The sequence below is a fragment of the Ochotona princeps genome, chromosome 13, assembly GCF_030435755.1.
Source record: "Ochotona princeps isolate mOchPri1 chromosome 13, mOchPri1.hap1, whole genome shotgun sequence".
Taxonomy (NCBI): domain Eukaryota; kingdom Metazoa; phylum Chordata; class Mammalia; order Lagomorpha; family Ochotonidae; genus Ochotona; species Ochotona princeps.
Genome location: NC_080844.1, coordinates 23,869,952 through 23,880,924, shown reverse-complemented (window position 1 = coordinate 23,880,924; position 10,973 = coordinate 23,869,952). Strand labels below are relative to the sequence as shown.

The 10,973-nt window shown below is 41.6% G+C and overlaps 1 long non-coding RNA gene across 1 annotated transcript in view; it reads left to right on the top strand.

Annotated features, from left to right (window-relative positions):
* The first annotated feature begins 281 nt into the window (after positions 1 to 281).
* Positions 282 to 10,973, top strand: part of LOC131481717 (uncharacterized) — a 124,404-nt gene continuing 113,712 nt past the window's right edge. Inside the window, exon 1 of the long non-coding RNA XR_009246537.1 lies at positions 282 to 550. This is a non-coding gene — a long non-coding RNA (uncharacterized LOC131481717). The remainder of the gene's footprint in view (positions 551 to 10,973) is intronic.

The following is a 10,973-nucleotide window of genomic DNA, read 5'->3' as shown; positions in this document are numbered from 1 at the left end:
GGGTAAGCCAGCGAGTCACAAACTAAGCAGTGTTTATAAAATGTGCTGCAGTGAGTGGGAGCTCCAGGTGAGCTGAAAAAGTGGAGGAAACCCAACAAAGACGTCAGCTCAGCCTAGGGGACTTAGGATTTAGTGAGTTCTGCCTCAGCATTCATTTTAAATGTAAGTTGGGCTTTCTCATCCCGGAAATGGGGCTCAGTAAGCCTTGGCACTGTTTGTGGTTCTACATCTCTTCGCAGTTCCTTAACATGGCAAATTTCCATGTCTGCTTTATACAGCTTCCTCCTGGTGACGACCTTGCTATGGGACAGCAACACACAGCCTGCTGGAGTGGCACCGCCGAGGCTCACATCTGGGTGGCCTGTGGAATGTGACATCCTGGACTGGATGCCTGCCTGCTTTAAGAATGCCATTTAAAACTCCCCCTGGGAAACCTGTTTGGAAAATGTCCTGGACCCGATCAAGTCATTGGCCCATGGACCCATCCCCTGTTGCTCTCCAAGGCCTCGGTACGTGTGGCCCCCACGCTTGCTGCATTCCCCAAGGACTGGTAAGTAAAGAAATCTTTTTATCTTGCCAGTCACTGGAGGTCCTTGAAGATGTTACAGGAAAACAATGGACACAGTGAGCGAGCACTTCCTGGAGCAGTTCTCAAATGTGGGTGTGCATGAGATCACCTGGAGGATGTGTTAAACAGTCTGCTGGCCTTCACCCCAAAATGTCCGAACAGAAAGTGTGGGTGGGTGTAAGCCTGAGAAGCTGCAGTTCCAACAAGTTCCCAGGTGCTACAGACAACAGCAGTCTGGAGACAACACTTGGAGAACCACGGTCTTAGTGGGTTGTTTCTGGTTTTGCTACTGCAAGTGTTGCTGGAGTTCAACGATGTTTCAATCAACCTTAGCTGAGTGCTTGCCAGAAAAGCAGACATTCAAGTCCTATCCCAGCTGTACTAAGTCAGAATTTACATGAAGGGGTGTGTATTTGCAAGAGAGGTTAAGATATTGCTTGGGATACCCACAGCCTGCACTGGCTTGCCAGGGTGTGTATCCTAGCTCTCCTCTCCCAGTCTCAACTTCCTGCTAATGCTCATCCTGGGAGACAACAAGTGATGGCTCCAAGTACTTAGGCCCTCTTCCGCCCATGGAAAATGTGGCCTGAATTCCTGGCTTCTAGCTTTGCTTACTCCTGATGTGAGCTTTAGGGGAGTAAAGCAAAGGACAAGTCTCTCTCTGTCTACCTATATCTATCTTTTCATCCCTCTCCCTCTTTTCCTCTCTCTCTCTCTCTTCCTGTCTCCCTGTCAAATAAATGAATAAATAAAAATTTAAATATGACATTTCTGCACAGTAACACTTCCCTAACCATGGCTCTCAAAACTCGTCTGCCAATTGGAATCATCTGACAGGTTTAAAAATGCCCCATGCTTGCGAGATTCTGGTTTAATTGATGCCCAGAGATTCTGGTTTAATTGATATTTGGAACGAAAAGCTTTACCAGCCATTAAAATGTGCAGCTAATTTTGAGATCCACTGGCCTAAGCTAAAAGCAACCAGAACAGGAGTCAGCACCCACAGACAGGCAGGCAGGCAGAGTGTTGTGAGGAAGCAGATATGCAAGAGCTCAGTGGTAAGGCGGAGCATCTTGGATTCAGTTCATGGAAGGGGATTCAGTGAGCTCAGAGCACTAACTTCTAGAGGGACAATGTTGAGTTGTGAAGCTGTGATGATTGTAAAAGAAGACTTTAGCTTCTGTAATCACACTGCCATTTGCATTTTAAAAGTGATTCATTTGCTGACTAGGTGAGAATAAGTTTGAGGATATAGGATCTAGTGTAAAGGCTGTGGTTTCCTTGACTGTCAAGAAAAGGTCTCAACTGAAAATTACACCTTGCAGGGAACCCTGCTCTTTCCGCTAAAGGTGAGGGCAGAAGGTTGGGTATGGAAACAGAAACAGGAAAAGCAAGGGTAACGGAACATGCTATAGCAAAGTATGCCACTTTGACATCAATGTTGTTTTGAGCTGAAGGGCAGATGAGAGGAACATATCGGCAAGCATTCTCTGCTTCAAAGCAGGACATAAATGAGTGAAGATGTTCCCCCCTCCCTCTCACAGGAAGGACACAGTGTTGAACATTGTAGACAACTCTGGAGCCCGTCAGCCCAGAGATCAAAGCACCAGAAGAATCTATGTAACAAGCCTGGTCAAAAATAACACTTATTGTTCATTGCTTTCTCCATGACTTAACCTTTCCCGATTTGTCTGCTTCCAGAATCTGAAAGTCATTTTCCTTTGCCTTGTCGCTGCTGTACAAATTTCCTGTTCTTAGCTTAACTGAATAAGCCCAAGCCCTAACCACCTCAGAGTTACTCATTACTGAGTACTCCTGTGTATATTTGAGATGCACATGCTAACAAACTTAGGTTTGTTTTTATCTTGTAAATCTTTGCTTTTCTATAAATTCAATTTACCAAGTGCTAGCAGGAGAACCTAAGAAGGGTAGAGGCAAAAGATTTTGTTCCTTCTCCTACAGTACCAACAAAACTGTAAGATCCTATTTTGGCACTTGATGTTCCATTGTTTGGCTTAACCAATATTTACTGAGCCCTGTGGATAAGGCCAGAGCTGTGGGAGAACAATCCTGCTCCCTGACACTCTTAGTAAAGAGTTGCAAAGGGAGAAAACTCAGACAAGCAAGTGATTTTTTTTTCTAAAGAGCCTTAGTTAGAGTTTGGTTGAAGATTTGACAGTGCTGTTAAATGGGAGGATTCTGTGCCATCCAACTCCACTTAAGCCCTTAGCTAGCCATCAAATGGCCCCATTCATGCTGCAGCTGCAGGATTCCTGAGGCCACGCCAATGGGTCCCAGGAATGCAAAGAAAGGCTCAGTCTTGGCTTCTGATGCCCTGTGAGCTTTGAGGAATAACAAGTAGGCATTTGTTTGGGGGTGGCCCACAAAGGCACCACGGGAGAGGAGACTGAATGCCCAAGGAACTCCAGGCCAAATGTGAAGGGCTGGTGTAATCTCTGTCACCACAATTTGTGTGACCTCACTTGCTCGCTGGTTGCAGAAGCTGCTCATGCTTAAAGCAGGGTGCTTAAATAGAGTGTGGGTCACAGTTATTCAGGAATGGAGTCATAAGGCAAGGACCCTTAGGTGTAAAATCTTTTGCTGGCCTAAGCCGCTCAACCTCATTGGCCCCATGAAGGGGGTGATGAAAAAAGAACACGATCACAGGTGGAATTCCGTTTAAATGCCTAAGGAAAGCCCCAAAATACCGAACACTTTCGAGATCATTCTTTGTAGAATCTAATTCTCCAAGTAATTGAAATATTGTGATTTGTGATTCTGCTGCCAATTTCCAGTGATGCAGTTGCTAATGTTACTCACAGGTTATGCTCTTGTCACTCACCCATCTCCCACTGAACTCAGGACATTGATACATTTGCATATTATAAGGTTATTTAAACCATGCTTGTAGAAGAGGATTAATTAATTTCAGCACTGTTGACATTTTGGGCAACAAAGTTCTTTGTTATGGAGAGCTAGCCTGTGCATGTGATATGTTTATTGGTGTGCTTGGCCTTTATTTAGCCGATGCCAAATAGCCTCCCTTCCCACTTATGTGGCTGAAAAGCTTGCAGGCATTGCTTTATGGAGAGACAAAATTGTGCCTAGTTTAGAACACTGGTATCAGTGAAAAGGGGAACCATTTTAATATGAAACCCTTGGCAGGGAAGGAGGGTAGGGATGGATTAATTATTAGCCATTTCTATGCAGGAAAGAAGTTTTGAATGCCAGCAGCTTTAGGCAGGAGTTTCACCTTCAACAACAACAACAACAAACGTCTTTTATAATGCTAAAACAGGAAGCCGCCTGTGTAGTGGATCAATTTAGTCAAATCAGTCCAATGGTGTATTAAATTACATTTGCTGGGCGTTGTCTGTGCTTGGACAATGTGCCATGTATTGCTGCTCTAGGCTCAAACACTGTCGGAATGGGTTGATTAAACAGTAATGCCCTCAAGATTGCCTCTGGAGCAGTTCTAATGGTGTTACACAGAAGGGATCAAGGCGCTGAAGAATATGAAAGGTTATCTTCAGCTGGACTTGGAGATGGAAAAGACTTCTCCCATGACTGAAAGTTTTAAGATCCTTCCCTCATTTTCGTAGTGCAAGAAGACAGCTGGCAACACAGAAGCAACACAGTGAACAAAGTGAACTCAGATATAAAATTTTAGGGGATGAGAGAAACAGAAAACTAAATCCGTAGCAACAAGTGTCTAGCTTCATTAAGAAGAGCAAGCAGGGTGCACTTTAGGAAGGAGAATGCAAAACCCTCAAGAAGCAGATGAAGGCTTGATCTTTTGAGCTATTTGAAAAAATCACACAAGCCAAGTGGGAGAATACTCTCTCTAAAATATCAACTCTTTTAGGGAGGGGATTGTTTTTTTCTTCTCTTTTGTTTATACCTATCCAGGTCTGTATCCCTAATGCCTGGGACAATAATTGATACAGAGAGGTACTTAATCACCTTTGTTAAGAGTGCTGCAGTTATGGACAGAGGACCTGAACTAAGAATCTGAAATCTCAGATTCTTTTGACTTCTGTGGGATCCGCTAAGAACATCTAGATTCTGGTAGAACTAAGAAAATATACCCAAATAACTCTGTAGAGAATTTGTAGGAGCTCTCCAAATTCAAATTGAACAAAGAGGAAATATAAGAGTATTGGGTTATGGTACATTGGAAGCTATAAATGATACTTAAGAAGAAAAAAAGGACAAAACATGGAGAAATCTATATCTTTTAAATTGAAGGCGGCTAGGCGAAAAGGACCGATTGCATTAGAAAAATATCTACTTTCAAACATCAGAGTAATCTTCAGTTCAGATATAGGTCATCAACATCTCTAAAGATATTGGGGGAAATTATTAGAAACAGTAATATTTAGTTAGCTAAAGTATCATCCCACATGACTGATTTACTGCAAAGAATTTGAAAACTGCGCAGGTGGGCCCAAGGACCCAGGACGCCCCTGCCTCCAGGCTGAGGGACCCAGCCACCCACTGTGCAGGCAGGTAAGATCTAGCAAATTCTAAACTAACTAAATGGTCAAGCTTAGCACTACCAGTAATGGAATATGATGCTTGCTATCAGTCAGGGGGAATTATACCACTGCAGTCATAGTCTAATGTTGCATAATGAGTATCTCTGAGAACCTGGTGGTGTAAAACCACAACAATCATTTATAATAGCTCAGATTTCTATTGGGAATTCAGGAAGGTTTTGGCTAAAAACTTGTAGTTTGGAGTCTTTCCTGAAGTTGCAGCCCAGTGACAGTTGGAGCTATTATCATCATCTGGAGGCTTCACTGGAGACTGATCATTCACTTCCTAAATGCTGCATGGCTGGCCATCCGGGGTTGGAAAGTAGGTACCATTTGACCTGAATCTCTGCCCTGTGTTGCTTTATTGTCATTATGGCATCAGAGCTGGCTTTCCCTCAAGCCAGTGATCCAAGAGCTCAAGGCAGAAGCCACAGTGCCCTTACAGCATAAGCCCGGAAGGTATATGTTTTCCCATCCACAGAATGCTGTTGGCTATAGAAACTGAGGGCAGCCCCTGATTCAACATGGGCAGAGACCAAATAATAACATGACCAAAAAGATGTGGAGATCCTTGAGGATGAATTAAAGAGTGGTGTTCACAAGCATGCATCTTTTGTTATTGCCAAAAATGGTTTAATTTCAACCAAATCAAGAGGGAATTGTGGGGGGAAAAATCCAGGATGAGCAACATTCTTCAGAACTATTTTCTCAAAAAGCTGTCTTCAAAGGTGTTTTTAGAAGTGGGATCGTTCCTGATTAAAAAACAACCAAAAAAAAAAAAAAAAGAAAAAAAGAAATAAACAACCAAAGAGAAAGGATGGTTTAATGTAATGTATTATCCTGGATTTGATTCTGAAGTAAAACAAACAAACAAACAAACAAACTAGAAGAAACAGATAATTTGAATATGAACTATATATTTGACAATTTTGTTTAAAGATGTATTTATTTTTATTGAAAAGGTACATCAGATTTACAGAATGAAGGAGAGATGGAGACAAAGATTTTCCATCCACTCGTTCATTCCTCAAATGGTTGCAACAGCTGGAGCTGATCCAACACCAGGAGCCAGGAGCTACTTCTGAGTCTCCAATGAGGGTGCAGGATCCTAAGGCTTTGGGCCATGCTTTACTGCTTTCTCAGGCCATAAGCAGAGAGCTGTATGGGAAGTGAAGCAGCTGAGACATGAATCAGTGCTCCTACGGGACCTTGGTGTTTGCAAGGTGAGGATTTAGCCACTGAGCCATCATGTCAGGCCCTTGGCAACAGTATCATGTCAAAATATTTATGAAACCTTCCTCCAGAATGTTGCCAGTAGCCAAATTCTTCAAGAATGCGTTTAATGGCTCCAAACCTGAAACATTCGGGATGACATGATATGATAAACTGAACTTTGTCTATAGGGTATAAAATTAATTGGCAATAAAAATGAACCACTGATACAACTTATGTGTGGATGAATCTCAAAATATCATGAGAGCAGAAAAAAAACCTAAAATATGCATGCTGTGTGACTCCTTCTTTAGCAAGTTCAAAATGAACCTATGGTTTTTTTCTGCTGAGAAAGATTAACTGAAAACAGGTTGTGTTTGAAGTCGGGGAAACGCTTTTGTATTAATAAGGGCATGAACTACAGAAGTATATGCATCTGTCAAAACTGCTGGAACTCTGTTTACACTCTATTGCACTGCGTGTAAATAGTATCTCAAATATTTGGAAAGATTTATTTATTTGAAAGGCAGATTTAGAAAGAGGAGAGAGAGAGAGAGAGAGAGAGAGAGAGAGAGAACGAGCTTTGAACCACTGATATATTCCACAAATGGCCACAACAGTTAGAGCTGAGCTGGTCTTGAACCAGGATCCAGGAGCTTTCCCTTGGCCACCTACCTGTGTACTTGGAAGTCCCACATGGACTTGGGTCATCATCCAACAGAGAGCCGGATTGGAACTGGAGTAGCCAGGACTCAAACTGGTGCCCAGATAGGTGTTGGTGCTACAGACAGAAGTCGGCCCCCTGAGCCACCATACTGGCCCCAAACATTTATTTAAAAACCATAGCAATGCTAACTTCCTTGGGTATAATAATGACACTGTGGTTAGAAATATGTACAAAAGTATTAGTGAGTAAAGTATTATGAGGTTTATAACTTGTTTTCAAAGGTTCTGGTATAGGTGAAAGACAAAAAAATAGATGAGACATCATTGAACAATCAGTAAATCTAAATGGAGAAGGGATAGCATTTTATTGTGCCTTTTAAGACTTTTCTGTCTGTTTGAAGACTTTCCAAATAATAATACTGTGCAGGTTGTATCAAAACAATTTTTAAGACTATTACATACCATTTCCTCCATAGAAACAGTAGGACACAAATCAATCACTGTATACTTTTTTTAGAGTGTTATGTGTAGGTGTGCATAATTCCTCTGTATAGATTTTACCATGAAATGTTTGGTTAATAAACTCATCATTTTGACAAGGCTAAAAATAATTAAGTCATATTATCAGAAGAACAGTCAAAGATATCAGGAGATATGGGACGCCTGAAGCAATTTGCTAGGGTACTACTTAGATTTAATGGATTTCTTTATAACATTTATTAGAAACATATAGTGTGTCCATTTTTCTAAACTAGTGTCTTTCAAAGCCTGTCACAGTCTGGAAATACCTGTTTCTCAAGGATCTGTACGGCAAATTGGAACCTCAAATGATTTGCCAAATGATAACCACTAGATCTGATGCGCATTCCAAGATCGTGGGGCTTGAACTGGGTCCAGAAGGTGGCAAAGAGGCTTAGTTGGGTGGCATTGCTGCTTTAAGTATCACAGGTGAAAAAGGTCAGGTCCCTTCTTCTGCTTGGTTGACATCCCATTGAGGAAAAAGGCAGAGCAACTTTAACTCAGTAAGCAAATTATGCCTTCTGTTGGGATGTCAGAAGGGTGGGAAAGCAAAAATGTGAATTTGTATGGTAAATGCGTGAAAAGAAAGTGGTATGCTGGATATGCAAGGTTCAAGAGAGATTTACTGCAAAGATTTGTTTCAGAGCGAATATATTCAGAAAAATGCAAGGACCACATTTTGGGAGCCTTGGCCTAAAAGGCAATGGGAAAAAGCTTTTTACTATAGAATAATCCGCATGACAAGAACAAGTAGGTATAGCAGATGAGGTTTCTGTCAAAGATTTAGTATGATGATCATGTCAACTGTAGGAGAGTTTTAGGGTGCCAGATACCTGGAAAAATAGCGTAAGGATAGTCCTACATGGCTGCTTAATAATGAGAAAAAAAGTCAGTTATTTCTTGGACTGCTTTTGGCTTCTGAGTTAGTAATCACATTGCAAAGAAGTCATTTGTATGACATATTAAGGATGATATGAAATGTGTTTTTCCATGAAGGTAACAATCATCTTAGGATTCTAGGGACACAATTGGTTTTCCACACAGTGTGGAGCGTGGAGTCACCAAGGCATAGATCATAAGAATACTATGGGTTTCCCATGCCAGGCTTGTAATTCCCACCCCAACATCACTAACATTCATGCATGAATTTAGAATACTTGAAGTCTACCAGCAGTTTCACACACCCTTCCACATGTGTACTTCACTACTCTGAGAAGCATATATAATGAGGATTTAGACCTGTGTTTCACAATGGAGATCTTGAAACTCAAAGCCCAGAGTTACTACCTATGTAAGATTCAAAAGGATTGGAAGAAAGAACTTGGTGGATGGGCAGGACATGCTGACTAAGTAGGGAGAGAGAGCACTAGGATTTGTCAGACTCCTTTCAGGAGGATGACTTAGATAGGTTTAACAAACTAGACAGCTAGAGACTCACTTGGCAAAAGATGTTGCCTTTGAAAAGAAGCAACACTTGTTTCAACCAAAAGAAGAAGGGGGTCAGACACAGGTAAGGGATACCAGGACAGTCCATGAGTGTGTATGTTAGAAGTATATGGACCTCAGACTGCCTTAGAAAAAGGACTGTATCCAACAGATCAGGTCAAAGGCTTCTTGTCCATTACATCTTTTAGCCAGGGGTAATCAGAGAATAGCATTTTATTCTTTCTTCTCAGGCAAATTGACTTTCCTGAAAGTACCCATCTCAGCAAGTTAAAGAATTCCTTGATGTGCAGCCAGATTGGTGTTTCTTTATTCCATTTGCTTCCCCTGCTTGCCTTAGAATGCAAGGTAAAGGAAATTGGACCTCACTGATCATTAGAAGTGCATTCCAGGTCACTGGCCTCCAGGTCTGAGTCCCAACTCCCAGGTGACCTTCGGCCACTCTGGGTTTGGCTCAATTATCTGGACACTGAAGGAGACTTCTTAAGATAAGTCCCTCCCAGTTCCGTCAGTCTCCGTCATTCTGTCAGCCTTTAGTAGAACAAGATGTAGAAAATCACTCTGCTAAGCCTCCTGTATTCCACCTTTCAAAGTCATCCAGTCAGTACGTATGCACCCATTCTGTCCAGCCAAGAGTGCCAGAATGTATGCAGATGACGTTCCGTTGTCATGGAGTGTCGTGGTTCTCTTGGGGAGATGCTTTCACTTTCACTTTTGCATCTTGCTTCTTCTTCCCTTTCTCTTCAGCATTCTGATGACAAAACTACTGTGAAGTTCATTATCTTCAGTTAGAGGAGTTGCATAGATTCCTTTCCAGAATCCCCACTTTGACTTTCTAGAGAGCATGACCTGACTCCTAAGTGATATGGGATCCACCAGAGACATTTTTCCCATTATTGTATTTTATGTTTTTCTAATTGTTTATAGTTTCTACAAATTGCAGCAGATTCAACTGCATTTTGAGGAGAAGAGAGGATTTTGGCAATACTGAGAATTGTATACAAATATAGGAGGCTGTGGTTCTGTGTATTGCATGGAAAGGTGCCATCTCATGTCACCTTTGGAGGAAAATTAACTTCTGAACCAATGACAGCATCATGATTTTCTCTAAGGTAACCATTTCAGACCATGGGGACATGGAAAGTTGTGGAGAAAAGAGCATTTTAACCCACCAACGGGTCAGGCTGACTCTAAGCACAGTAGTTCTAGCTAAATGGAATCTGTTAGAAGCTCTGTGGCTAATCTATGTGGGCACTTTTATCATCTGCAGTTCATTTTACTGTCTATGAGTGGGGGCGTGGTTGAGTTAAAGAAATAAATAATTTCATGAATTTTATGTTTGAGTACCTAAAAAACTGATGAAAGGATTGTATTTGGAACATAAATATTTATGAATATTAAAAATAAAACTCTCTAGGACCCAGGACTTGTATCTCCAAATAGATCCTCATTGTATTTATAGTAACCTTTAAGCAGATGGGTAGTAGCAATGGTTGGCCATTCTGTATTCTGGAAAACTGCCAGCCAGGCCCTGAAAAATCACTCTTGATTAGGGGATGTGGAGGTAGTGTGGTCTGAGGACATCACTACAAAAGAAATAAAAATCTCCCAGTAGCCCCAAAGCATCCCTTATTTCTCACACGCAGCACTGCTTTATACAAATACGCTTCACTTCACACAAAGGAAGCGAGAGAAAGAATCATTGATTTTGGATTTTGCATGCTTTCCAGCAAATGTCTAGATGCACAATACTCTGCTATTATGGGCATTTAGAGCGAAACTGGGGAGGGGGCAGGATGTGCACTAGTCATACGAACTCACAGAAGAGCTTTCTGTACATTCCTCTTCACGGGTTCATCAAATTACAAAAGCAGATCACAGACGTCTCTGCTCTTAAAATTAAGTGATTGCCTGTCTTCAGTCTGTAATTCTTTAAAATCTAATGCCTGTCTTGGTTTTACGGCCAGAAAATCTATAATGGCATGTTATTTGTTCTCTTTACTATGTAGAAACCCTCTAGGAGCTAA